This window comes from Musca autumnalis, unplaced genomic scaffold (genome assembly GCF_047663935.1).
Source record: "Musca autumnalis isolate F117 unplaced genomic scaffold, ASM4766393v1 scaffold_4, whole genome shotgun sequence".
NCBI classification, from domain to species: Eukaryota; Metazoa; Arthropoda; class Insecta; order Diptera; family Muscidae; genus Musca; species Musca autumnalis.
In genome coordinates this window covers 224,429,664-224,454,376 of record NW_027411977.1, presented here as the reverse complement: position 1 = coordinate 224,454,376, position 24,713 = coordinate 224,429,664, and the positions used below count along the sequence as shown (strand labels likewise).

General features: G+C 34.9%; 1 protein-coding gene across 7 annotated transcripts in view; it reads left to right on the top strand.

Annotated features, from left to right (window-relative positions):
- Window positions 1-24,713, top strand: part of loaf (low-density lipoprotein receptor domain containing lost and found) — a 289,295-nt gene that overhangs the window by 232,932 nt on the left and 31,650 nt on the right. The window lies entirely within an intron of this gene.

Genomic DNA, 24,713 nt, shown 5'->3' with positions numbered 1-24,713 from the left:
CACAACCACTATTTAAAGTACTTATAATCTCTTCTCTACTCTTTCTCTCCGTCTCTCTCTAACTTGTCCACGATTATTTTGTAATACTCAAACATTTACAAAAGAGTTGTAGTAAGCACTTACTAGAGAGCGTGTAAGGAGTGGGGACAAAAAGGAAAATTTTTGTTGTTCTGAAGTTTTTTTGTTGTTGTCAAAATTCATTGTTTATTTCTAAAGAGGGATAAATTTGAGTTTGTGGATACTTTAGTGGAAGGGTGGTGAAAGAAAATAGCATTGAGGAAAGTTTTTTTTTTGAAATTTGAATATATAAATAACAAATACAATAACAAATCCATTACCAGCAAACTTTAACATGGTTATTAGGTGGCATGTGACGTATGAGTATCGACAATACTTATACGACTATTGGTAAGAATTATAAATCCACATGGGGAAAAAATTCTTAAGCTCTAACGGGTGACAAAAAGTGGATTTTTTTAAATAAATTTTCTAGAAGCTGGAACGTGGATTTTTTAAATAAATATTCTATGGCCTCAAAAGGCCACAAAACGTGGATTTTTTAAATAATATGGCCTCAAAAGGCCACAAAACGTGGATTTTTAAATAAATTTTCTATGGCCTCAAAAGGCCACAAAACGTGGATTTTTTAAATAAATTTTCTATGGCCTCAAAAGGCCACAAAACGTGGATTTTTTAAATAAATTTTCTATGGCCTCAAAAGGCCACAAAACGTGGATTTTTTAAATAAATTTTCTATGGCCTCAAAAGGCCACAAAACGTGGATTTTTTAAATAAATTTTCTGTGGCCTCAAAAGGCCACAAAACGTGGATTTTTTTAAATAAATTTTCTATGGCCTCGAAGGGCCACAAAACGTGGATTTTTTAAATAAATTTTCAGTGGTCTCAAAAGGCCACAAAACGTGGATTTTTTAAATAAATTTTCTATGGCCTCAAAAGGCCACAAAACGTGGATTTTTTAAATAAATTTTCTATAGCCTCAAAAGGCCACAAATTAGGAATTTTTAATAAATTTTCTATGGCTTCAAAAGGCCACAAAGCGTGGATTTTTTAAATAAATTTTCTATGGCCTCGAAGGGCCACAAAACGTGGATTTTTTAAATAAATTTTGTATGGCCTCAAAAGGCTTTAAAACGTGGATTTTTTAAATAAATTTTCTATGGCCTCAAAAGGCCACAAGGCGTGGATTTTTTAAATAAATTTTCTATGGCCTCAAAAGGCCACAAGGCGTGGATTTTTTAAATAAATTTTCTATGGCCTCAAAAGGCCACAAGGCGTGGATTTTTTAAATAAATTTTCTATGGCCTCAAAAGGCCACAAGGCGTGGATTTTTTAAATAAATTTTCTATGGCCTCAAAAGGCCACAAGGCGTGGATTTTTTAAATAAATTTTCTATGGCCTCAAAAGGCCACAAGGCGTGGATTTTTTAAATAAATTTTCTATGGCCTCAAAAGGCCACAAGGCGTGGATTTTTTAAATAAATTTTCTATGGCCTCAAAAGGCCACAAGGCGTGGATTTTTTAAATAAATTTTCTATGGCCTCAAAAGGCCACAAGGCGTGGATTTTTTAAATAAATTTTCTATGGCCTCAAAAGGCCACAAGGCGTGGATTTTTTAAATAAATTTTCTATGGCCTCAAAAGGCCACAAGGCGTGGATTTTTTAAATAAATTTTCTATGGCCTCAAAAGGCCACAAGGCGTGGATTTTTTAAATAAATTTTCTATGGCCTCAAAAGGCCACAAGGCGTGGATTTTTTAAATAAATTTTCTATGGCCTCAAAAGGCCACAAGGCGTGGATTTTTTAAATAAATTTTCTATGGCCTCAAAAGGCCACAAGGCGTGGATTTTTTAAATAAATTTTCTATGGCCTCAAAAGGCCACAAGGCGTGGATTTTTTAAATAAATTTTCTATGGCCTCAAAAGGCCACAAGGCGTGGATTTTTTAAATAAATTTTCTATGGCCTCAAAAGGCCACAAGGCGTGGATTTTTTAAATAAATTTTCTATGGCCTCAAAAGGCCACAAGGCGTGGATTTTTTAAATAAATTTTCTATGGCCTCAAAAGGCCACAAGGCGTGGATTTTTTAAATAAATTTTCTATGGCCTCAAAAGGCCACAAGGCGTGGATTTTTTAAATAAATTTTCTATGGCCTCAAAAGGCCACAAGGCGTGGATTTTTTAAATAAATTTTCTATGGCCTCAAAAGGCCACAAGGCGTGGATTTTTTAAATAAATTTTCTATGGCCTCAAAAGGCCACAAGGCGTGGATTTTTTAAATAAATTTTCTATGGCCTCAAAAGGCCACAAGGCGTGGATTTTTTAAATAAATTTTCTATGGCCTCAAAAGGCCACAAGGCGTGGATTTTTTAAATAAATTTTCTATGGCCTCAAAAGGCCACAAGGCGTGGATTTTTTAAATAAATTTTCTATGGCCTCAAAAGGCCACAAGGCGTGGATTTTTTAAATAAATTTTCTATGGCCTCAAAAGGCCACAAGGCGTGGATTTTTTAAATAAATTTTCTATGGCCTCAAAAGGCCACAACACACAGAGAAGAGATATTGTTGGAACAATCATATTCTAAGAGCAAAATAGTGTATTTTAAAAATCTGAAAATATATATTGTTGTTTCAACCATATATTTTTTATAAGGAAACATGATGACACAAAATATATTGTTGGGCCAATAATACATATTTTAAGAATTTTAAAATACACTATTTTGCTCTTAGAATATGATTGTTCCAACAATATTTTTTCTCTGCGTGAAGGCGTGGATTTTTTAAATAAATTTTCTATGGCCTCAAAAGGCCACAAGGCGTGGATTTTTTAAATAAATTTTCTATGGCCTCAAAAGGCCACAAGGCGTGGATTTTTTAAATAAATTTTCTATGGCCTCAAAAGGCCACAAGGCGTGGATTTTTTAAATAAATTTTCTATGGCCTCAAAAGGCCACAAGGCGTGGATTTTTTAAATAAATTTTCTATGGCCTCAAAAGGCCACAAGGCGTGGATTTTTTAAATAAATTTTCTATGGCCTCAAAAGGCCACAAGGCGTGGATTTTTTAAATAAATTTTCTATGGCCTCAAAAGGCCACAAGGCGTGGATTTTTTAAATAAATTTTCTATGGCCTCAAAAGGCCACAAGGCGTGGATTTTTTAAATAAATTTTCTATGGCCTCAAAAGGCCACAAGGCGTGGATTTTTTAAATAAATTTTCTATGGCCTCAAAAGGCCACAAGGCGTGGATTTTTTAAATAAATTTTCTATGGCCTCAAAAGGCCACAAGGCGTGGATTTTTTAAATAAATTTTCTATGGCCTCAAAAGGCCACAAGGCGTGGATTTTTTAAATAAATTTTCTATGGCCTCAAAAGGCCACAAGGCGTGGATTTTTTAAATAAATTTTCTATGGCCTCAAAAGGCCACAAGGCGTGGATTTTTTAAATAAATTTTCTATGGCCTCAAAAGGCCACAAGGCGTGGATTTTTTAAATAAATTTTCTATGGCCTCAAAAGGCCACAAGGCGTGGATTTTTTAAATAAATTTTCTATGGCCTCAAAAGGCCACAAGGCGTGGATTTTTTAAATAAATTTTCTATGGCCTCAAAAGGCCACAAGGCGTGGATTTTTTAAATAAATTTTCTATGGCCTCAAAAGGCCACAAGGCGTGGATTTTTTAAATAAATTTTCTATGGCCTCAAAAGGCCACAAGGCGTGGATTTTTTAAATAAATTTTCTATGGCCTCAAAAGGCCACAAGGCGTGGATTTTTTAAATAAATTTTCTATGGCCTCAAAAGGCCACAAGGCGTGGATTTTTTAAATAAATTTTCTATGGCCTCAAAAGGCCACAAGGCGTGGATTTTTTAAATAAATTTTCTATGGCCTCAAAAGGCCACAAGGCGTGGATTTTTTAAATAAATTTTCTATGGCCTCAAAAGGCCACAAGGCGAGGATTTTTTAAATAAATTTTCTATGGCCTCAAAAGGCCACAAGGCGTGGATTTTTTAAATAAATTTTCTATGGCCTCAAAAGGCCACAAGGCGTGGATTTTTTAAATAAATTTTCTATGGCCTCAAAAGGCCACAAGGCGTGGATTTTTTAAATAAATTTTCTATGGCCTCAAAAGGCCACAAGGCGTGGATTTTTTAAATAAATTTTCTATGGCCTCAAAAGGCCACAAGGCGTGGATTTTTTAAATAAATTTTCTATGGCCTCAAAAGGCCACAAGGCGTGGATTTTTTAAATAAATTTTCTATGGCCTCAAAAGGCCACAAGGCGTGGATTTTTTAAATAAATTTTCTATGGCCTCAAAAGGCCACAAGGCGTGGATTTTTTAAATAAATTTTCTATGGCCTCAAAAGGCCACAAATTGGGAATTTTTTAATAAATTTTCTATGGCCTCAAAAGGCCACAAATTGGGAAATATTTTTTAAAAAATTTAATTTTTTAAAATTTAAATTTTTAAAAAATTTGTTGTACGGCCTCAAAGGGCCACAAATTGGGGTATTTTTTTAAATAAATTTCCTATAGCCTCAAAAGGCCATAAATTGGGGATTTTTTTTAAATACATTTTCAAGTTCTCGTTGCGTATACATGCTGTCAGTACTTATACGCCCTCCCAGCTCTGTCTCTAAAGATTATTTATAGTCTTGTTTTTCCCCATTTCCTAGAATTAACTGCTTATGTTCCATAGTTTAATGAAATCCTCAAAAACTAATTTATATTCCAAGCTAATCCACAAAACAGATGTATCGCAAAATTCCACAGATATGTAAAAGAAGTCATAGAAAACAATTACAATTAATAAAATACTTTGACATGTTACAAATCTTTCCCACCATCTTCCTCCCCTTTAACTACCCTTTAAGCTCACTAAATATGTCAGCTTAGAAATCACTTCTCTCTGTCTTTGGAAATACCACAAGCAAAACTTGTAACAAAAATTTTTGCAATAAAACTACTTAATTATATTGACTAACAACGACAACAGCCACAAGAAAAACAAAACAACAAGAAAAAGTTTATAAATACCCTGATACAGGATGCCTGGAATAAACTCTTTGAAAAACGGTGGCTGGCAGGCTGGCAGAGGCAATAGAAAATGAAGAGGCAATAGAGATGCCTTATAAATAAGAATGCAAATTGGTTGCAATGGGAAAGCGCGTAAAGACAAGACAAATACACCAACAACAACTACTAACGCACCTCTCCAGAAATTGTTAAACGAGGCACAGAGAAGCAAGGAAGGAAGGAATCAGAAGATAAAAGAACTCCATGCCAAAAAAAGAAGTCTGTGAGAAACACACGATCTCTAAGCATGTAATTAATTACTTTGTTTGGTATTAACTATGACACTTGCATGCACACAACACACATACACATATATCACTCACACACACAAACATGTATGTAGTTTACATACGACATACCACTAAAACAGTTAGTCAACCGCATACATGTGTCAAATGAAGAACAAAGAGGCAAACTAGTTTTTTTTTTCTGCTTCTTCGTTTACGGAATTGCAGGCAATACCCTGATATACCCGGATCCAATAACATATTCCCCCAGTGCCTCTCTCTAACCTCTCCTCTCTCTTTGGACCCCATCTGTTTCCAGCTCTTTTTAGTGACTGGGGAATTCTTGGTGACACAGTAGCATTTCTTGTGGCATATCCCTTCGTATTACAGATTCTCTAAACTCCACTCTGCATGATGATGACATTCATGGCGTACATAAAGCAAACGACAACAACAACAACACCACCATTGACGTTGACATACAAATGTTAAATTGCTTTTATGCGCGATGCACAAGAATATTTCAAATAATTTTTTCTAGTTCCTTTTTTTTGGTTTGTTACGCGTAAATGACAACCACATACTGAGTGAGTGACTCAATGATTCAGAAACAGTGACACACCAACACTCATGGAACTCACACAAACTGGTAAACACATACACACACAGTCGGCAAAGAATGCCATCACCATAAAAAGGCAGAATGGGTTTTAAAGAAGAAAAAAAATAGCAACATATTAACATACATATAAATGTATGTAAATACATACATACATATGTACGTAAATATATGTGTATGCATTTGTTTGTGGGATAAATATAAGTGCAAAGAGACATACATACCTATCTACATATGTATGTGGATTATGCAACCACATAAATGTGGATAAATAGAGCGGGCAAATATACGACAGTTGCAACTAATGCAGGTTCAATAGGACAAATGCGGATTATGGGGTATATGGGGCGATAAATAAATTCTTAAATACGCCTCGCACCACTGGCAAAAATTCATTTAAAAAATCCACGCCTTGTGGCCTTTTGAGGCCATATAAAATTTATTTAAAAAATCCACGCCTTGTGGCCTTTTGAGGCCATATAAAATTTATTTAAAAAAATCCACGCCTTGTGGCCTTTTGAGGCCATATAAAATTTATTTAAAAAAATCCACGCCTTGTGGCCTTTTGAGGCCATATAAAATTTATTTAAAAAAATCCACGCCTTGTGGCCTTTTGAGGCCATAGAAAATTTATTTAAAAAATCCACGCCTTGTGGCCTTTTGAGGCCATAGAAAATTTATTTAAAAAATCCACGCCTTGTGGCCTTTTGAGGCCATAGAAAATTTATTTAAAAAATCCACGCCTTGTGGCCTTTTGAGGCCATAGAAAATTTATTTAAAAAATCCACGCCTTGTGGCCTTTTGAGGCCATAGAAAATTTATTTAAAAAATCCACGCCTTGTGGCCTTTTGAGGCCATAGAAAATTTATTTAAAAAATCCACGCCTTGTGGCCTTTTGAGGCCATAGAAAATTTATTTAAAAAATCCACGCCTTGTGGCCTTTTGAGGCCATAGAAAATTTATTTAAAAAATCCACGCCTTGTGGCCTTTTGAGGCCATAGAAAATTTATTTAAAAAATCCACGGCTTGTGGCCTTTTGAGGCCATAGAAAATTTATTTAAAAAATCCACGGCTTGTGGCCTTTTGAGGCCATAGAAAATTTATTTAAAAAATCCACGTTTTGTGGCCTAAGGGACCTCAAGAAAATTTATTTAAAAAATCCACGTTTTGTGGCCTTTTGAGGCCATAGAAAATTTATTTAAAAAATCCACGGCTTGTGGCCTTTTGAGGCCATAGAAAATTTATTTAAAAAATCCACGGCTTGTGGCCTTTTGAGGCCATAGAAAATTTATTTAAAAAATCCACGCCTTGTGGCCTTTTGAGGCCATAGAAAATTTATTTAAAAAATCCACGCCTTGTGGCCTTTTGAGGCCATAGAAAATTTATTTAAAAAATCCACGCCTTGTGGCCTTTTGAGGCCATAGAAAATTTATTTAAAAAATCCACGCCTTGTGGCCTTTTGAGGCCATAGAAAATTTATTTAAAAAATCCACGGCTTGTGGCCTTTTGAGGCCATAGAAAATTTATTTAAAAAATCCACGGCTTGTGGCCTTTTGAGGCCATAGAAAATTTATTTAAAAAATCCACGTTTTGTGGCCTAAGGGACCTCAAGAAAATTTATTTAAAAAATCCACGTTTTGTGGCCTTTTGAGGCCATAGAAAATTTATTTAAAAAATCCACGCCTTGTGGCCTTTTGAGGCCATAGAAAATTTATTTAAAAAATCCACGCCTTGTGGCCTTTTGAGGCCATAGAAAATTTATTTAAAAAATCCACGGCTTGTGGCCTTTTGAGGCCATAGAAAATTTATTTAAAAAATCCACGTTTTGTGGCCTTTTGAGGCCATAGAAAATTTATTTAAAAAATCCACGTTTTGTGGCCTAAGGGACCTCAAGAAAATTTATTTAAAAAATCCACGTTTTGTGGCCTAAGGGACCTCAAGAAAATTTATTTAAAAAATCCACGTTTTGTGGCCTAAGGGACCTCAAGAAAATTTATTTAAAAAATCCACGTTTTGTGGCCTTTTGGGGCCATAGAAAATTTATTTAAAAAATCCACGCCTTGTGGCCTTTTGGGGCCATAGAAAATTTATTTAAAAAATCCACGCCTTGTGGCCTTTTGAGGCCATAGAAAATTTATTTAAAAAATCCACGCCTTGTGGCCTTTTGAGGCCATAGAAAATTTATTTAAAAAATCCACGCCTTGTGGCCTTTTGAGGCCATAGAAAATTTATTTAAAAAATCCACGGCTTGTGGCCTTTTGAGGCCATAGAAAATTTATTTAAAAAATCCACGTTTTGTGGCCTTTTGAGGCCATAGAAAATTTATTTAAAAAATCCACGTTTTGTGGCCTAAGGGACCTCAAGAAAATTTATTTAAAAAATCCACGTTTTGTGGCCTAAGGGACCTCAAGAAAATTTATTTAAAAAATCCACGTTTTGTGGCCTAAGGGACCTCAAGAAAATTTATTTAAAAAATCCACGTTTTGTGGCCTAAGGGACCTCAAGAAAATTTATTTAAAAAATCCACGTTTTGTGGCCTAAGGGACCTCAAGAAAATTTATTTAAAAAATCCACGTTTTGTGGCCTAAGGGACCTCAAGAAAATTTATTTAAAAAATCCACGTTTTGTGGCCTAAGGGACCTCAAGAAAATTTATTTAAAAAATCCACGTTTTGTGGCCTAAGGGACCTCAAGAAAATTTATTTAAAAAATCCACGTTTTGTGGCCTAAGGGACCTCAAGAAAATTTATTTAAAAAATCCACGTTTTGTGGCCTAAGGGACCTCAAGAAAATTTATTTAAAAAATCCACGTTTTGTGGCCTAAGGGACCTCAAGAAAATTTATTTAAAAAATCCACGTTTTGTGGCCTAAGGGACCTCAAGAAAATTTATTTAAAAAATCCACGTTTTGTGGCCTAAGGGACCTCAAGAAAATTTATTTAAAAAATCCACGTTTTGTGGCCTAAGGGACCTCAAGAAAATTTATTTAAAAAATCCACGTTTTGTGGCCTAAGGGACCTCAAGAAAATTTATTTAAAAAATCCACGTTTTGTGGCCTAAGGGACCTCAAGAAAATTTATTTAAAAAATCCACGTTTTGTGGCCTAAGGGACCTCAAGAAAATTTATTTAAAAAATCCACGTTTTGTGGCCTAAGGGACCTCAAGAAAATTTATTTAAAAAATCCACGTTTTGTGGCCTAAGGGACCTCAAGAAAATTTATTTAAAAAATCCACGTTTTGTGGCCTAAGGGACCTCAAGAAAATTTATTTAAAAAATCCACGTTTTGTGGCCTAAGGGACCTCAAGAAAATTTATTTAAAAAATCCACGTTTTGTGGCCTAAGGGACCTCAAGAAAATTTATTTAAAAAATCCACGTTTTGTGGCCTAAGGGACCTCAAGAAAATTTATTTAAAAAATCCACGTTTTGTGGCCTAAGGGACCTCAAGAAAATTTATTTAAAAAATCCACGTTTTGTGGCCTAAGGGACCTCAAGAAAATTTATTTAAAAAATCCACGTTTTGTGGCCTAAGGGACCTCAAGAAAATTTATTTAAAAAATCCACGTTTTGTGGCCTAAGGGACCTCAAGAAAATTTATTTAAAAAATCCACGTTTTGTGGCCTAAGGGACCTCAAGAAAATTTATTTAAAAAATCCACGTTTTGTGGCCAAGGGACCTCAAGAAAATTTATTTAAAAAATCCACGTTTTGTGGCCTAAGGGACCTCAAGAAAATTTATTTAAAAAATCCACGTTTTGTGGCCTAAGGGACCTCAAGAAAATTTATTTAAAAAATCCACGTTTTGTGGCCTAAGGGACCTCAAGAAAATTTATTTAAAAAATCCACGTTTTGTGTCCAAGGGACCTCAAGAAAATTTATTTAAAAAATCCACGTTTTGTGGCCAAGGGACCTCAAGAAAATTTATTTAAAAAATCCACGTTTTGTGGCCTAAGGGACCTCAAGAAAATTTATTTAAAAAATCCACGTTTTGTGGCCTAAGGGACCTCAAGAAAATTTATTTAAAAAATCCACGTTTTGTGGCCTAAGGGACCTCAAGAAAATTTATTTAAAAAATCCACGTTTTGTGTCCAAGGGACCTCAAGAAAATTTATTTAAAAAATCCACGTTTTGTGGCCAAGGGACCTCAAGAAAATTTATTTAAAAAATCCACGTTTTGTGGCAAAGGGACCTCAAGAAAATTTATTTAAAAAATCCACGTTTTGTGGCCAAGGGACCTCAAGAAAATTTATTTTAAAAATCCACGTTTTGTGGTGTAAAGAGCCTCTAGAAAATTTATTTAAAAAATCCACGTTTTGTGGTGAAAAGAGCCTCTAGAAAATTTATTTAAAAATCCACGTTTTGTGGTGTAAAGAGCCCCTAGAAAATTAATTAAAAAAATCCACGTTTTGTGGGTTAATGGTGCTCTAGAAAATTTATTTAAAAAATCCACGTTTTATGGCCTTTTGGGACCATAGAAAATTTATTTAAAAAATCCACGTTTTATGGCCTTTTGGGGCCATAGAAAATTTATTTAAAAAATCCACGTTTTATGGCCTTTTGGGGCCACAGAAAATTTTTTAAAAAATCCACGTTTTATGGCCTTTTGGGGCCATATAAAATGTATTTAAAAAATCCACGTTTTGTGGGGTAAAGGCGCTTTAGAATATTTATTTAAAAAATCCACGTTTTGTGGGTTTGATAGTCTTATAGATAAATAAATAGGGTTGCGTATGACAACTGGCACTACTTATACGCATGGAAACCCCCATATTCTATTAGCATTTTTAACTAATGCATGTTTCTGTATTGGTTTGATAACAAGCATGGCTTTTTCAATACTGGCTAGATATATATTAACAATTGCAATACAAATACAAACATACATGCAGACACACAGACATACATTTTCAGAGACCATAATTCTCATCTATAATGGAAAAAAGCCACGCACCACAAATACAAGCAAATACACACAAACGGCAGCCAAACTGAAAACATGTTTTTTTCTCTTCTATGAAATGGTGGATTTTTGCACTTCTCTTCTCAACGCCCCTCTCAGAAGCGTGCGGTGTGTGTCTGTGCATCAAATGCATTACTATTTGCATATGATTCTCAGAGTGTATCTATTAACATTTTGCAAAGCGAACATGAGCTCAGCTAGACATGTTTGTTTGTTTGTTTGAAAAAAGTAAAATTGTGTAGCATACTTTTAGAGGCAAAAGCATGCACTTTTTTCCCAACTTCGAAAGGCATGTGAGCGAACATTAAAAAAAAAAAAAAAAAGAAATGACAGACATTCTAATAGAAGAACACAACCAAACCAGTGTAGCAAATGAGGCATTTGCAAACAATACCAAAGGCTGGAATGACGTTGGCAGTGTTAGAAAGAGAAAGAAATAGGAAGAAGATATTTGTTTGAAAACAAAAGACCATACCGTGCAGTAGAAACTACACATTTCTTTGGTGGTTAATGTAACTGTCGCCACTGTTGATGGTGACAGTTGTGTTGTTGTTACTTTTATTATAATAAGGCAATAGTGCTGGGACGAAAGTAAGTGCTAAATGGAGTTCAAACGGGCCACCAGATTACTTGAAATATTTTCACGACGTATAACTGTTGTCAGTAGTCATACGCCCATTAAACCTTTAGCTTTTGAGACTCCAACAGACCGCAAGGAGTGAATTTCTGTAAATACTTTAGCAACAAAGCATAGATTTTTTAAATAAATACTTTTAGTGGTCCATGCACCATAAAGAGTGGATTTTTTAAATAAATTTTATAGAGGACCCTTAGGCCACAAAACGTGGATTTTTTAAACAAATTTTATAGAGGACCCTTAGGCCACAAAACGTGGATTTTTTAAACAAATTTTATAGAGGACCCTTAGGCCACAAAACGTGGATTTTTTAAATAAATTTTCTAGACCAACCTTAGGCCACAAAACGTGGATTTTTTAAACAAATTTTATAGAGGACCCTTAGGCCACAAAACGTGGATTTTTTAAACAAATTTTATAGAGGACCCTTAGGCCACAAAACGTGGATTTGTTAAACAAATTTTATAGAGGACCCTTAGGCCACAAAACGTGGATTTGTTAAACAAATTTTATAGAGGACCCTTAGGCACAAGACGTGGATTTTTTAAATCAATTTTAGGCCACAAAACGTGGATTTTTTAAATAAATTTTCTAGAGCAACATTAGGCCACAAAACGTGGATTTTTTAAATAAATTTTCTAGAGCAACCTTAGGCCACAAAACGTGGATTTTTTAAATAAATTTTCTAGAGCAACTTTAGGCCACAAAACGTGGATTTTTTAAATAAATTTTCTAGAGCAACCTTAGGCCACAAAACGTGGATTTTTTAAATAAATTTTCTAGAGCAACCTTAGGCCACAAAACGTGGATTTTTTAAATAAATTTTCTAGAGCAACCTTAGGCCACAAAACGTGGATTTTTTAAATAAATTTTCTAGAGCAACTTTAGGCCACAAAACGTGGATTTTTTAAATAAATTTTCTAGAGCAACCTTAGGCCACAAAACGTGGATTTTTTAAATAAATTTTCTAGAGCAACCTTAGGCCACAAAACGTGGATTTTTTAAATAAATTTTCTAGAGCAACCTTAGGCCACAAAACGTGGATTTTTTAAATAAATTTTCTAGAGCAACCTTAGGCCACAAAACGTGGATTTTTTAAATAAATTTTCTAGAGTACCTTTAGACCAAAAACGTGGATTTTGTGGAGCGTATAATTTATGTCAGTATGTATACGCCACGTATTCCATGATTAGGACAGATTCTGATCTAAAATGTACCCATTACTTCATTTTTTACTTCTCTTCTTTATTATCAGGTTTATGAAATTCTCCCCCACCAACTTTTCCATTTGACCTTTCGTGTTGAGAAGTGGCAAATATCATAAAATTATGCAAGTTTAATCAAGTGTTTCAAGCAACAGTTTCATTACCTCTCCACATCTCTCTCCCCCTCTCTCGCTACACCACCCACGTTGATTGTGATTTAATACTCGAAAATGTCTTCCAAGATATTTAACTGTCATTAAAAGTCAAGAAGAAGACGAAGATGAAAAAAAGAAATATTACCAAAACCATAACTTTTTCATAACAGCAACAACTACAACAACAAAAAAGCTTTATCATAAAAAATATTATGGACAATAAAGACAGTTGATAGGTAGAATATAAGTGCAAATGAAAGAAAATCACAAGAAAATGGCATTGAGAGAGAGAAACGGCAAAGAAAGATGAAACAATTATTGGTCATGCTTTTTTTGGTTGAAAATTGGCAATTTTTAACGGCCAAACTGACATTAAGCGTATAATGGTTGCAATATTAAAGAAAGTGGCCAATGACACGACACACACATCTCGTGGCCCCGTTTAAGTGTCAATATAATTTTCAAAAAAAAAAAATCAAGGAGGGGGACATTATTATATCGCCTTCTTAAAGTGTCATAAAGCAGTCAAAATTGTGGTTATAAAATTCGTTCAGTGTTTTTGCTACTTTTAGGTTCAATGGTGAAGGAATGAAGATAAGAAATAATTCGCAGAATTTAATATAAAATTATTGTGAAATAAATATGAATTCAAAATTATGATGATGGTTATGGTGGCGTATACATGGTGTTCGTAGTTATACGCCACATTTTGTGGCCTAAAAGTCCTATAGAAAATTTATTTAAAAAATCCACGTTTGGTGGGTTAAAGCTGCTCTAGAAAATTTATTTAAAAAATCCACGTTTGGTGGGTTAAAGCTGCTCTAGAAAATTTATTTAAAAAATCCACGTTTGGTGGGTTAAAGCTGCTCTAGAAAATTTATTTAAAAAATCCACGTTTGGTGGGTTAAAGCTGCTCTAGAAAATTTATTTAAAAAATCCACGTTTGGTGGGTTAAAGCTGCTCTAGAAAATTTATTTAAAAAATCCACGTTTGGTGGGTTAAAGCTGCTCTAGAAAATTTATTTAAAAAATCCACGTTTGGTGGGTTAAAGCTGCTCTAGAAAATTTATTTAAAAAATCCACGTTTTGTGGCCTAAGGTTGCTCTAGAAAATTTATTTAAAAAATCCACGTTTTGTGGGTTAAAGTTGCTCTAGAAAATTTATTTAAAAAATCCACGTTTTGTGGCCTAAGGTTGCTCTAGAAAATTTATTTAAAAAATCCACGTTTTGTGGCCTAAGGTTGCTCTAGAAAATTTATTTAAAAAATCCACGTTTTGTGGGTTAAAGTTGCTCTAGAAAATTTATTTAAAAAATCCACGTTTTGTGGCCTAAGGTTGCTCTAGAAAATTTATTTAAAAAATCCACGTTTTGTGGCCTAAGGTTGCTCTAGAAAATTTATTTAAAAAATCCACGTTTTGTGGCCTAAGGTTGCTCTAGAAAATTTATTTAAAAAATCCACGTTTTGTGGGTTAAGGGTGCTCTAGAAAATTTATTTAAAAAATCCACGTTTTGTGGGTTAAAGTTGCTCTAGAAAATTTATTTAAAAAATCCACGTTTTGTGGCCTACGGTTGCTCTAGAAAATTTATTTAAAAAATCCACGTTTTGTGGCCTAAGGTTGCTCTAGAAAATTTATTTAAAAAATCCACGTTTTGTGGCCTAAGGTTGCTCTAGAAAATTTATTTAAAAAATCCACGTTTTGTGGGTTAAGGGTGCTCTAGAAAATTTATTTAAAAAATCCACGTTTTGTGGGTTAAAGTTGCTCTAGAAAATTTATTTAAAAATCCACGTTTTGTGGGTTAAAGTTGCTCTAGAAAATTTATTTAAAAAATCCACGTTTTGTGGCCTAAGGTTGCTCTAGAAAATTTATTTAAAAAATCCACGTTTTGTGGCCTAAGGTTGCTCTAGAAAATTTATTTAAAAAATCCACGTTTTGTGGCCTAAGGTTGCTCTAGAAAATTTATTTAAAAAATCCACGTTTTGTGGGTTAAGGGTGCTCTAGAAAATTTATTTAAAAAATCCACGTTTTGTGGGTTAAAGTTGCTCTAGAAAATTTATTTAAAAAATCCACGTTTTGTGGCCTAAGGTTGCTCTAGAAAATTTATTTAAAAAATCCACGTTTTGTGGCCTAAGGTTGCTCTAGAAAATTTATTTAAAAAATCCACGTTTTGTGGGTTAAGGGTGCTCTAGAAAATTTATTTAAAAAATCCACGTTTTGTGGGTTAAGGGTGCTCTAGAAAATTTATTTAAAAAATCCACGTTTTGTGGCCTAAGGTTGCTCTAGAAAATTTATTTAAAAAATCCACGTTTTGTGGCCTAAGGTTGCTCTAGAAAATTTATTTAAAAAATCCACGTTTTGTGGCCTAAGGTTGCTCTAGAAAATTTATTTAAAAAATCCACGTTTTGTGGGTTAAGGTTGCTCTAGAAAATTTATTTAAAAAATCCACGTTTTGTGGGTTAAAGTTGCTCTAGAAAATTTATTTAAAAAATCCACGTTTTGTGGGTTAAAGTTGCTCTAGAAAATTTATTTAAAAAATCCACGTTTTGTGGCCTAAGGTTGCTCTAGAAAATTTATTTAAAAAATCCACGTTTTGTGGCCTAAGGTTGCTCTAGAAAATTTATTTAAAAAATCCACGTTTTGTGGCCTAAGGTTGCTCTAGAAAATTTATTTAAAAAATCCACGTTTTGTGGGTTAAGGGTGCTCTAGAAAATTTATTTAAAAAATCCACGTTTTGTGGGTTAAAGTTGCTCTAGAAAATTTATTTAAAAAATCCACGTTTTGTGGCCTAAGGTTGCTCTAGAAAATTTATTTAAAAAATCCACGTTTTGTGGCCTAAGGTTGCTCTAGAAAATTTATTTAAAAAATCCACGTTTTGTGGGTTAAGGGTGCTCTAGAAAATTTATTTAAAAAATCCACGTTTTGTGGGTTAAGGGTGCTCTAGAAAATTTATTTAAAAAATCCACGTTTTGTGGCCTAAGGTTGCTCTAGAAAATTTATTTAAAAAATCCACGTTTTGTGGCCTAAGGTTGCTCTAGAAAATTTATTTAAAAAATCCACGTTTTGTGGCCTAAGGTTGCTCTAGAAAATTTATTTAAAAAATCCACGTTTTGTGGCCTAAGGTTGCTCTAGAAAATTTATTTAAAAAATCCACGTTTTGTGGCCTAAGGTTGCTCTAGAAAATTTATTTAAAAAATCCACGTTTTGTGGGTTAAGGGTGCTCTAGAAAATTTATTTAAAAAATCCACGTTTTGTGGGTTAAGGGTGCTCTAGAAAATTTATTTAAAAAATCCACGTTTTGTGGGTTAAGGGTGGGTTTATTTAAAAAATCCACGTTTTGTGGGTTAAATTTGTTGTAGAAAATTTATTTAAAAAATCCACGTTTTGTGGGTTAAAGTTGCTCTAGAAAATTTATTAAAAAAATCCACGTTTTGTGGGTTAAAGTTGCTCTCCAGTTCCTGAAAAGTGGCTGCTTCGATGGGATGTAGCCACAGATCCACTGGAGTTAGATGGGTAGGTTTGGAGGGGCAGTTAAAAAGGTGTTGTGTGTCGTGCGGGCCCATGCCGCATACTGGGCATATGGCTTGCACGGCGCTATCGATTTCCGCCCAATACGAATTTAGGCGACTGCAATATCCCGAGCCTAGTTGAGCCAAAACTACTCTGGTTTGCCGTGGCAGCTGACGCTCCTCAGCTGCGATAGATGGAGGATGTACTCCGAGTACTTTATTCACACTATAATTGCTTAAGGCCTTGGCAACTGCGTCCGTGTGAATGCTATTCAATCCTGCTTGATATGCTTGTTGATCTAGGGGTTCTCTCCTGTATCGTTGGACCTCTCCCTCTAGAGCATGGATATTCTTCCTAATCTCCCTGAATGGGCCGGGCCTACCCACAAGTTGGTGATTGGGATGGCTCACACGATAACATCCAAGCAGGTACTGCAACGAAAGCATCTCATTGTGTTGCTTTACAGGAAGAATTTTTGCCTCCTCATGTAGATGGTCCACTGAAGATTTGAGGAGGCACCCTGTCGCTGTTCTCAGGGCGGCATTCTGGCAAGTTTGAATCTTTTTCCAGTTCGAATCACACAATCTCGGGGACCAGACTGGAGCCGCATAGCTTACCACAGACCGACCTATCGCGTTATACGTGGCCAACGTGGCCAGGGACTTGAGGACCATGTTCCTACTTTTCAACTTGTCGCAGATAGCTGTGGCGTGTGCGCACGACATGAATGTAGTATCGAATGTGACCCCTAAAATTTTAGGGCAGTTTGTGGTCGGAATTCTGCTACCGTCGACCACGACATTCAACTCACGTCCAAACTGCGCTGTCCATGTGGTGAACAGAGTGGCTGTAGATTTTGTGGGGGAAACCTGCACATTCCTCGAATGGAAAAAGGTGGTAAGATCGGTTAAATAGTTGTTCATTCTCTCACAGATGTCATCGGGATAGGTACCCGACGCCAGGATCGTGCAATCATCCGCATACGTCACGATCTCAATGCCGTCTGGAGGGGGTGGAATACAGGAGAGGTAGAGGTTAAACAGTTCCGGAGATATCACCCCACATTGGGGAACTCCCTGTTTCACTCTACGGGGTTTGGACTTCTTATCCCTGAATTCCACGTACGAGTGGCGTAAACACATATAGTTTACTATCCAACGTTTCAAGATTGGCCGGAGGGTTGTCTGCTCAATGTCCTCAAACAGCGTGGAGTGCCTGACTGTATCAAAGGCTTTTGATAAGTCAAGCGCCACCATCACTGTTCTATCGCACGGCCGTCTCTGGTTGAGTCCTTTACAGATATATGTGGTAATGGCGTGCAGCGCTGTTGTCGTGCTGTGCTGCTTACGGAATCCATGTTGATGATCGGCAACTTGATAGCTATTTCTGATACTGGGGAGGAGCAAGGCCTCAAGTGTCTTTGCTACGGGCGACAAAAGCGAAATCGGTCTGTACGATTCACTTTTGCTGGCATCCTTGCCTGGCTTCCGTAGTGGGACCACCCTGCCCATTTTCCAGACTTCGGGAACAACGAGGGTGGTTAGCGACAAGTTGAAGACTTTGGTGAGATACTCGACTCCCGGCTCATCCACCTGCTTCAACATTACCATGGAAATCCCATCAGGGCACAACGCTTTGGATGATTTAGCGTTCCTGATGGCATTGGCAACATCATCCATTGTAAATTGTGGTGGTTCATCCTTGGCAGGAAGAGATCTGATGCGACGTAATACTCTTCTCTACGCCCTGTCACTCTCGGGATGCTCCACAAACTGTCGATTGAAATAACTTGCGCACCTCTTCGGGTCAGTTCAGAGGTGATGAAGTCGGGTGGTCTGCTAATGGAGACAATTATGGGGAGATGGTCTGATCCAAGGGAAATGACGGGTTGCCAGGTAACGTCATTTGTCAGACCAGGTGACACGATGGTTATGTCAGGCGAACTGTGACACTCTCCTCTAATTCTGGTAGGGGCGTCCTCATTGACCGTGCAAAACGTAGAGCTATCAATCTGCTCAGCCAGCGCTGTACCTCTCTGGTCGTTTCCGAGGACCGAATGTCACATCTCATGATGCGCATTAAAATCCCCCAGGACCAGACGATTATGACCTTGCAAGAGCGGGCTACTGTCAGGCCTATTATCAGGGATACAGCTATTTCTCGACGATCTTTCCTCAGAACATTGTAACCATCACAATGCTCTAAGCTGTGGTTGTTGTTCAGCTTGGTTTTCTGCACCGCCGCGACCTTGATGTTCTTCCGACTCATAAAATCTACTATCTCCTCGATCTTACCTCGGAGTCCATTGCAATTCAATTGCAAAAAGGCTGCATTTTCGGGGATTGGGACAACAACGGCTGGTGTTAAAGGCTGCGTGTGCGGTTGTTGTCGAGGGGACTGCGGGGGAGTTTCGTAATCAGACGACGACTCACTGGGAACTGTGTTCACACAGCATGCAGCAACATAGTCCCTGTCGTAGTCCCTCACGTGGACGAGTCCAGAGCACCCCTTAGACTCACCCACTCCTGACATCTATTGCATCTCACCGAAGGTTGGATGTGGGTTAAGATGCGGATGTGACAAACTGAGCACAGATATATTGGTCCTGGGTTTTCCTCCGTCCCGGCTCGGACCAATAGAATTCCGAGCAGGCATTCCGGGATATGCTGCTCCCAATACAGAAAAACGAAACAAATACGAACATGTACACACTGAGGTGGCAGCCGCTAGCCGGAACATTGGTTTTGTGTTGTTCCGGGTCAATCCGGTACGAAAGAACCCGCTGCCGTGAGATTGTCCACGTTATGTGGGTTAAGTTGCTCTAGAAATTTTATTTAAAAAATCCACGTTTTGTGGGTTAAAGTTGCTCTAGAAAATTTATTTAAAAATTTCTCGGAAAATTAACATTCAAATTTATATGTGAAAAAATGTGACTCGCTTTCATCTCCACAGTTAATGTCAGACAACTTCATTCGAAACATTACTCCCGTTAAAGTACTTAGAATATTAGTGGCAGCAGTAACCTGAGCCTTTTGGTAGTCGTGCGTGCTCCTGGGGGCAAATGAAATGGAAAAATCCACTCATCATCATCACTACCAGCATTGCCATTATTGTTAACATGAACTTCATCATCAGCATCATCTACTCCGAATACCAATTACAAGTTAAGCTTCAATGGACAATAAAAAACCAAAATGGAGTATAAGTGAAAAATAAAAGCAAACCTCTTTATGAATGGAAAACCATAAAGAAATCCCAAAAACTGGAGTATTCCAATTTCAGATAATAATTTTCTGATAATTTCCAATATAATAATTTTGTGCTTTTCTTTCACACAATGAAAATCCTCGTAGTAATAGATTTGCTATCCTTAACTCCTTTTTCTCTCTCTCCTTTCTCTTCATAACTAACTTCCATTAAAGTGGGTCACGCTGATAAAATCAGCTTTGCCGGTTGCTTAGCTGGCCATTATCATGATGAAGCCAAATGGAAATGGAGAAAACATAAGCTCCACTCTAAAATATGCTTTTTTATCAGCAGCAGTAGTGGCTGTGGCAGCGGCAGTAGCATTCTGAAATCCTGCTCATCATCATCGTTATTATCAAAATTGATCATGATTATTATGCCGTGACATTCTAAACCTCTTGTCCTGGTTATCACAACCATTACCATGGTTGCTGTCTTTATCCTGGTGGTGGTAGTGGTGCCTCTGCTGCTGATTATTATCAGGCAAATGATTTTGGCGCAAAATAGAGCAGTAAACTTTCCACAGCTCCACGGCACTCGGTGTATGTGTGTCATTATGTTTGTTTGTGTTGTACACAAATACAATGGCAAATTGCAGTGTAAAGCAGGGATAGAATGCGAAGGAGAGGGGATGGTTTTTGTTTATCTATCTGATTTTCGGTCCATTGGTGTAAACGTTTCTGTTTGCTGCGTGTTGCATGCCAGCATAGAAACGTTTGTAGCCATAGCACATGTGGTTGGGGTTTATGTTGGTCGGTCGGTCGGTAGATTTGTTCACTCGTTCATTCATTTGTTTTCGTGTTTATTTGTCACGCGTACATACCCACACACACACACAAGCACTAACATGCAAATGATTTTAGATGAAGAGATGAAGCAAATCCCCCACAGGATATTTTCTAAAACCAGTAAAATGTCATCCGCATGCACAAAAATGTTTGCCATACCCACACAGATACACATACGACGCATGTATACATGATTGGATACATATTTACACAATGAAATTGTTGGAAATATTTTTGCATTGCAAATATTAAAGAGGGAAACGGGGGTTATACTTCATATGAAATGAAGTGGAATTTTATTCGCTGATAAATTTATTGAAAACATGTTGGAATTTGTCGCCTAAAAGTAGGCAACAGATATGGAAAACAAAAATTCACGATTATGGTGTGAAGCCCCTGTAAAAATTTATTTAAAAAATCCACGTTTTATGGGCTAAAGTTGCTCTAGAAAATTTATTTAAAAAATCCACGTTTTATGGGCTAAAGTTGCTCTAGAAAATTTATTTAAAAAATCCACGTTTTATGGGCTAAAGTTGCTCTAGAAAATTTATTTAAAAAATCCACGTTTTATGGGCTAAAGTTGCTCTAGAAAATTTATTTAAAAAATCCACGTTTTATGGGCTAAAGTTGCTCTAGAAAATTTATTTAAAAAATCCACGTTTTATGGGCTAAAGTTGCTCTAGAAAATTTATTTAAAAAATCCACGTTTTATGGGCTAAAGTTGCTCTAGAAAATTTATTTAAAAAATCCACGTTTTATGGGCTAAAGTTGCTCTAGAAAATTTATTTAAAAAATCCACGTTTTATGGGCTAAAGTTGCTCTAGAAAATTTATTTAAAAAATCCACGTTTTATGGGCTAAAGTTGCTCTAGAAAATTTATTTAAAAAATCCACGTTTTATGGGCTAAAGTTGCTCTAGAAAATTTATTTAAAAAATCCACGTTTTATGGGCTAAAGTTGCTCTAGAAAATTTATTTAAAAAATCCACGTTTTATGGGCTAAAGTTGCTCTAGAAAATTTATTTAAAAAATCCACGTTTTATGGGCTAAAGTTGCTCTAGAAAATTTATTTAAAAAATCCACGTTTTATGGGCTAAAGTTGCTCTAGAAAATTTATTTAAAAAATCCACGTTTTATGGGCTAAAGTTGCTCTAGAAAATTTATTTAAAAAATCCACGTTTTATGGGCTAAAGTTGCTCTAGAAAATTTATTTAAAAAATCCACGTTTTATGGGCTAAAGTTGCTCTAGAAAATTTATTTAAAAAATCCACGTTTTATGGGCTAAAGTTGCTCTAGAAAATTTATTTAAAAAATCCACGTTTTATGGGCTAAAGTTGCTCTAGAAAATTTATTTAAAAAATCCACGTTTTATGGGCTAAAGTTGCTCTAGAAAATTTATTTAAAAATCCACGTTTTATGGGATAAAGTTGCTCTAGAAAATTTATTTAAAAAATCCACGTTTTATGGGCTAAAGTTGCTCTAGAAAATTTATTTAAAAAATCCACGTTTTATGGGCTAAAGTTGCTCTAGAAAATTTATTTAAAAAATCCACGTTTTATGGGCTAAAGTTGCTCTAGAAAATTTATTTAAAAAATCCACGTTTTATGGGCTAAAGTTGCTCTAGAAAATTTATTTAAAAAATCCACGTTTTATGGGCTAAAGTTGCTCTAGAAAATTTATTTAAAAAATCCACGTTTTATGGGCTAAAGTTGCTCTAGAAAATTTATTTAAAAAATCCACGTTTTATGGGCTAAAGTTGCTCTAGAAAATTTATTTAAAAAATCCACGTTTTATGGGCTAAAGTTGCTCTAGAAAATTTATTTAAAAAATCCACGTTTTATGGGCTAAAGTTGCTCTAGAAAATTTATTTAAAAAATCCACGTTTTATGGGCTAAAGTTGCTCTAGAAAATTTATTTAAAAAATCCACGTTTTATGGGCTAAAGTTGCTCTAGAAAATTTATTTAAAAAATCCACGTTTTATGGGCTAAAGTTGCTCTAGAAAATTTATTTAAAAAATCCACGTTTTATGGGCTAAAGTTGCTCTAGAAAATTTATTTAAAAAATCCACGTTTTATGGGCTAAAGTTGCTCTAGAAAATTTATTTAAAAAATCCACGTTTTATGGGCTAAAGTTGCTCTAGAAAATTTATTTAAAAAATCCACGTTTTATGGGCTAAAGTTGCTCTAGAAAATTTATTTAAAAAATCCACGTTTTATGGGCTAAAGTTGCTCTAGAAAATTTATTTAAAAAATCCACGTTTTATGGGCTAAAGTTGCTCTAGAAAATTTATTTAAAAAATCCACGTTTTATGGGCTAAAGTTGCTCTAGAAAATTTATTTAAAAAATCCACGTTTTATGGGCTAAAGTTGCTCTAGAAAATTTATTTAAAAAATCCACGTTTTATGGGCTAAAGTTGCTCTAGAAAATTTATTTAAAAAATCCACGTTTTATGGGCTAAAGTTGCTCTAGAAAATTTATTTAAAAAATCCACGTTTTATGGGCTAAAGTTGCTCTAGAAAAATTTATTTAAAAAATCCACGTTTTATGGGCTAAAGTTGCTCTAGAAAATTTATTTAAAAAATCCACGTTTTATGGGCTAAAGTTGCTCTAGAAAATTTATTTAAAAAATCCACGTTTTATGGGCTAAAGTTGCTCTAGAAAATTTATTTAAAAAATCCACGTTTTATGGGCTAAAGTTGCTCTAGAAAATTTATTTAAAAAATCCACGTTTTATGGGCTAAAGTTGCTCTAGAAAATTTATTTAAAAAATCCACGTTTTATGGGCTAAAGTTGCTCTAGAAAATTTATTTAAAAAATCCACGTTTTATGGGCTAAAGTTTCTCTAGAAAATTTATTTAAAAAATCCACGTTTTATGGGCTAAAGTTGCTCTAGAAAATTTATTTAAAAAATCCACGTTTTATGGGCTAAAGTTGCTCTAGAAAATTTATTTAAAAAATCCACGTTTTATGGGCTAAAGTTGCTCTAGAAAATTTATTTAAAAAATCCACGTTTTATGGGCTAAAGTTGCTCTAGAAAATTTATTTAAAAAATCCACGTTTTATGGGCTAAAGTTGCTCTAGAAAATTTATTTAAAAAATCCACGTTTTATGGGCTAAAGTTGCTCTAGAAAATTTATTTAAAAAATCCACGTTTTATGGGCTAAAGTTGCTCTAGAAAATTTATTTAAAAAAATCCACGTTTTATGGGCTAAAGTTGCTCTAGAAAATTTATTTAAAAAATCCACGTTTTATGGGCTAAAGTTGCTCTAGAAAATTTATTTAAAAAATCCACGTTTTATGGGCTAAAGTTGCTCTAGAAAATTTATTTAAAAAATCCACGTTTTATGGGCTAAAGTTGCTCTAGAAAATTTATTTAAAAAATCCACGTTTTATGGGCTAAAGTTGCTCTAGAAAATTTATTTAAAAAATCCACGTTTTATGGGCTAAAGTTGCTCTAGAAAATTTATTTAAAAAATCCACGTTTTATGGGCTAAAGTTGCTCTAGAAAATTTATTTAAAAAATCCAAGTTTTATGGGCTAAAGTTGCTCTAGAAAATTTATTTAAAAAATCCACGTTTTATGGGCTAAAGTTGCTCTAGAAAATTTATTTAAAAAATCCACGTTTTATGGGCTAAAGTTGCTCTAGAAAATTTATTTAAAAAATCCACGTTTTATGGGCTAAAGTTGCTCTAGAAAATTTATTTAAAAAATCCACGTTTTATGGGCTAAAGTTGCTCTAGAAAATTTATTTAAAAAATCCACGTTTTATGGGCTAAAGTTGCTCTAGAAAATTTATTTAAAAAATCCACGTTTTATGGGCTAAAGTTGCTCTAGAAAATTTATTTAAAAAATCCACGTTTTATGGGCTAAAGTTGCTCTAGAAAATTTATTTAAAAAATCCACGTTTTATGGGCTAAAGTTGCTCTAGAAAAATTATTTAAAAAATCCACGTTTTATGGGCTAAAGTTGCTCTAGAAAATTTATTTAAAAAATCCACGTTTTATCGGCTAAAGTTGCTCTAGAAAATTTATTTAAAAAATCCACGTTTTATGGGTTAAAGTTGCTCTAGAAAAATTATTTAAAAAATCCACGTTTTGTGGGTTAAAGTTGCTCTAGAAAAATTATTTAAAAAATCCACGTTTTGTGGGTTAAAGTTGCTCTAGAAAAATTATTTAAAAAATCCACGTTTTGTGGGTTAAAGTTGCTCTAGAAAAATTATTTAAAAAATCCACGTTTTGTGGGTTAAAGTTGCTCTAGAAAAATTATTTAAAAAATCCACGTTTTGTGGGT